This window comes from Podarcis cretensis (assembly GCF_951804945.1).
Source record: "Podarcis cretensis genome assembly, chromosome: 5".
NCBI classification, from domain to species: domain Eukaryota; kingdom Metazoa; phylum Chordata; class Lepidosauria; order Squamata; family Lacertidae; genus Podarcis; species Podarcis cretensis.
The window spans coordinates 28,540,369-28,545,047 of NC_137174.1; the positions used below are offsets into that span (position 1 = coordinate 28,540,369).

Consider the following 4,679-nt stretch of genomic DNA (forward strand, 5'->3'; position numbering starts at 1 on the left):
TTAAAAGCTTCCCTAAACAGGGCTGCCTTCAGATGTGTTTTAAAAGTCTGGTAGCTGTTGTTCTCTTTGACATCTGGTGGGAGGGTGTTCCACAGGGTGGGTGCCACTACCGAGAAGGCCCTCTGCCTGGTTCCCTGTAACTTGGCTTCTTGCCAAGTGAGGGAACTGCCAGAAGGCCCTCGGTGCTGGACCTCAGTATTTGGGCAGAACGATGGGGGTGGAGACGCTCCTTCAGATATAACGGACTGAGGCCATTTAGGGCTTTAAAGGTCAGCACCAACACTTTGAATTGTGCTCGGAAACGTACTGGGAGCCAATGTAGGTCTTTCAAGACTGGTGTTATGTGGTCTCGGCGGCCGCTCCCAGTCACTAGTCTAGCTGCACCCCATTGGCCAGATTAAATCCAGCATCAAGGGACCTACCAATCGGGTGTTGTGGCTGACTAATCTTACCCACCCACAACACAGGGTATCGGTTTCCAGGTCTCACCACAACACGTGCCCTCTTTAAGGGACGACACAATTTGTGAATGGAGCACTGGTATTGGAATGGCATAAGTGAACTGGATGTTTAGCACTGGGCACTTTGGGTGACCTTTGGCATTATGCTTCCCCCTGGTCTCTGTTTTCAATTTAACATGGTACACCAGCCGCTTGGAAGGCTGCGAGTCTCAATCCGAAAAGCATCTCTGCCTTTGACTCTGCCTTTGAGAAGGGCATTGCTTTGGGCTCACTGTTCAGCCAACTGTGTGTGCAGCAAGAATCGGTGCTCTGCACTGTGACCTTGGTGTATTTGACCTGGGAGCCCCGGAGAGATGTAAAGGAAATAAACAGAAAACCCCAAATGTGTGTGTGTGTGTGTGTGTGTGTGTGTGTGTGTGCTGATCAGCAGAAAAGATGAATGAATACGCTGCAAGGTTGATCAATATTTTAGTTCTTCTATTAGCAGTTCTCCTTTTGCGTGACCCCCAGACTGACAAAGCCATGTGGCTCCTTTTTTCCAGCGCCTCTTTGTACTGTGACACAGTTCCCTGCCACCTTTAAGGAAATGGGATTCCTTGTATTAGTTGTCACCAATAAACCTAGCTCAGCTGTCAAAAAAGACAGATTTTTCCTATGTGCTTTATGTCATGCAGAGTTTGTATTAGGCATTCTGTGTTTATTAGGTGTATGCTTCTTCAGACTCTATCTTCAGTTGTCCCTTCATGTAATTATGGTTGGTTTTCTGTTCATAAATAAGTCTTACATGGGAACTGAAGGCAAAGGGGAAATATATGTATGTGAAGAATATGGTCTCTCCAACCATTTATCATTTCTTACAGCAGTTATTCTTTGAGTGCCAGTGGCATTTGTGTGAGAGGAGGAGTGGGGGGAGATGATTGTGAACTAGTACTCACTTCCCCTATAGCAGGTAATAGAATCATAGAGTTGGAAGAGACCATGAGGATCATCTAGTCCAACTCCCAACATGGGACTCGAACCCATGACCTTGAGATTAAAAGTCTCATGCTCTACCAACTGAGCCTATTTCAGTCCCATTAAGCTGGTGAAGAAGAACTGTGAGATGCTGATGGGGTCTGTTAACCCCATTCCAGAGATCTGTAGTTCTGACATCTGCGCCCCTAAATGGTCTAAAAGAGTATACTTCCAGATGGACCATCACTCACTGGTAGAGAACATACTTTGAGGTCTTAATTTAACTGAAGCTGCAATCCTGCACAAATATATTTTCAAGAAAGCACCATGACAATCAATGGGGCATGATGCTGAACGAATCTGTGTAGGTGCATATACAGCCTCAGGCAGACTTGCTATGACATATTCTCTTGAAGACAATTTGGTTCCCTGAAGAATTTCCATTTCCGAAAAATCTGCCACAACTCAATTGGAAATAATAGAGCAGACTTATCATAAAGTGTGCTTAAAAAGTAAGGAAAATGACAAACCCAAGTGTTTCTGATGTGGTGATTATTAACATCAATTATGATTTTGTAGTAACAATAATGTGAGACATACAGAAAGAGGGTCCACCCTCCCTGCATAGTCGGCTATGAGTCACAGAGAAATGAAATTTGTAATACATAAGGCATTACGGTAACTTTTATTGAACCAATCATTCAATGTAAAAAGCATACAGCCTTGCTTGCTGTCTGCATATCACTCTGAATTGGGGAAGTGTCCATTTCCATCCTGGAATGCCAATCTGTATCTATTTGCTACTCTCTGGTGGCAATCAAGTCTCAGACTATTTTTGCTTTTGTTTTCCCCCATCAGGCTATTTTATATTATACCCAGCACTCAGTGCTTCCAAGAGTAAAACTTAAGTCAGTGTGGAGAGCTTGCATGCTGCACCCACTGTAGTGTAGGTTAGTGCCTAAGGGCCAAACTACACATTATGTTAAATGTATGACCATATTTCACGTATCTACATTTTGTTTTTTAAAATAGCAGCTGTTGTGGGTTAACATTTTTCCTTGAGCTTTGGTGTCAATGAAAATTACCATCTGCAAGCAGCTACTGTATATGCTCTGTAGGGGGAAGCTTCTATTTGGCACCAGTGAGTTTCCCAAGTCAAATAATCTCTCTGCTGTTTTACTTCCAACAGAGTGCAGGGTTGCTGTTGCCTTTACCCCATTTTCAAGGTGGCCAAAGGGTGTTTGCAAGCATCTTTGCTTTAATTCCACAAATCATCTCTCTGGTGGTTTGTGCAAGGATAAATGTTAATATACCTTTAGACACACTTCCCATATCTAGTTTAGGAAGTTAGGGCCAAGGAGGAGGCAGGGATAGAAGCAGAAGAAGAAAGTTGCCAAAGGAGAGGGGTTATGTTGTACAGAGTTCTATAATCAAGTATTTCTTGTTCAACTTCCCATGATTCAATTGAAGCTTAGGGAAAGATGTCATGAGGTCAGTTCACCCATGAATTTTTTTGTGATCCGGAAGCACAGGCAGTTGGGGAAGCTGTAGACTGTAGGATAAATGTTTAATGGCAAGATAAACAAGCACCCCACCCACAGCCAGCTTGCAGCAAGAAGGTAATCTCACCTTTGTCCCCACTAACGTTCTAAAGAAATATTTTAAGTGCCTTGAGAATTGGACGGAAAAATGGAAGCTTCTTTTTGCAATGGAAGAAAACTTTTAAGAAATTGGAGAACAGGTTTGAGCACAGTACTAGCTGAAATCTAACCCCTGCCCTGAACTTAATAATTGGACTTAGCCATTCTGTGTTAACTTCACTCCTAAATTGTCCCCTATTGGCGTAATAATACTGATATCCTCTGCAGTTAAAACTCTCTGCCTTGCTTACTGAGTGAGGCCCACTCAGCATGCCAGCACTGGGAGCGTAAGGATGCTTGTGTAGAGGCAGTTCCAAGGGGGGTGTTTGTCATATACGTGGTTTTGCATATACATGGAATGCATGATGTGATGATACTGTATTGTTGTTACCCTTGTTGAACCTAGACATCTTTCTGTTTTGCAAGGTACTGAAGGTAGTGCATGCCAGTCATTAGAATTTGCTGATGGTATTAGATACCTTTTTTCCAGATCCACCTTTAGTCCCAACTTTCAACAAGTGATTCCCAACTTAGTCCCAACTTTTCAACAAGCACCCAAAGGGTGCTCATCAATGGTTCCTCTTCATCCTGGAGAAGAGTGACTAGTGGGGTGCCACAGGGTTCTGTCTTGGGCCCGGTCTTATTCAACATCTTTATCAATGACTTGGATGATGGACTCAAGGGCATCCTGATCAAATTTGCAGATGACACCAAACTGGGAGGGGTGGCTAACACCCCAGAGGACAGGATCACACTTCAAAACGACCTTGACAGATTAGAGAACTGGGCCAAAACAAACAAGATGAATTTTAGCAGGGAGAAATGTAAAGTATTGCACTTGGGCAAAAAAAATGAGAGGCACAAATACAAGATGGGTGACACCTGGCTTGAGAGCAGTACATGTGAAAAGGATCTAGGAGTCTTGGTTGACCACAAACTTGACATGAGCCAACAGTGTGACGCGGCAGCTAAAAATGCCAATGCAATTCTGGGCTGCATCAATAGGAGTATAGCATCTAGATCAAGGGAAGTAATAGTGCCACTGTATTCTGCTCTGGTCAGACCTCACCTGGAGTACTGTGTCCAGTTCTGGGCACCACAGTTCAAGAAGGACACTGACAAACTGGAACGTGTCCAGAGGAGGGCAACCAAAATGGTCAAAGGCCTGGAAACGATGCCTTATGAGGATCGGCTAAGGGAGCTGGGCATGTTTAGCCTGGAGAAGAGGAGGTTAAGGGGTGATATGATAGCCATGTTCAAATATATAAAAGGATGTCACATAGAGGAGGGAGAAAGGTTGTTTTCTGCTGCTCCAGAGAAGTGGACACGGAGCAATGGATCCAAACATATGTCAGGAGTGCTCTGATGGTGTTTCCTGCTTGGCAGGGAGTTGGACTCGATGGCCCTTGTGGTCTCTTCCAACTCTTTGATTCTATGATTCTATTCTATGATTCCCCTTCCTCCTTTGCAGTCTTCCTTTTCCTTTTCCCATTCTGCAAAAGTGCCCAGCAGCTGCCATTTAAGATTGCCTTCTCTTGCCCAACGCTACTTTCCTTGTTCAATATTTTTTCCTTTGTGTTTCCACTTTCCCCCTATCAATCAGTGTTGTTGTTGTTGTTTAAAA

The 4,679-nt window shown here is 43.9% G+C and overlaps 1 long non-coding RNA gene across 3 annotated transcripts in view; it reads left to right on the plus strand.

The window, feature by feature from the left end:
* LOC307215942 overlaps window positions 1–4,679 on the plus strand; it is a 576,636-nt gene that overhangs the window by 87,464 nt on the left and 484,493 nt on the right. The gene's annotated exons all lie outside the window — the stretch shown is intronic.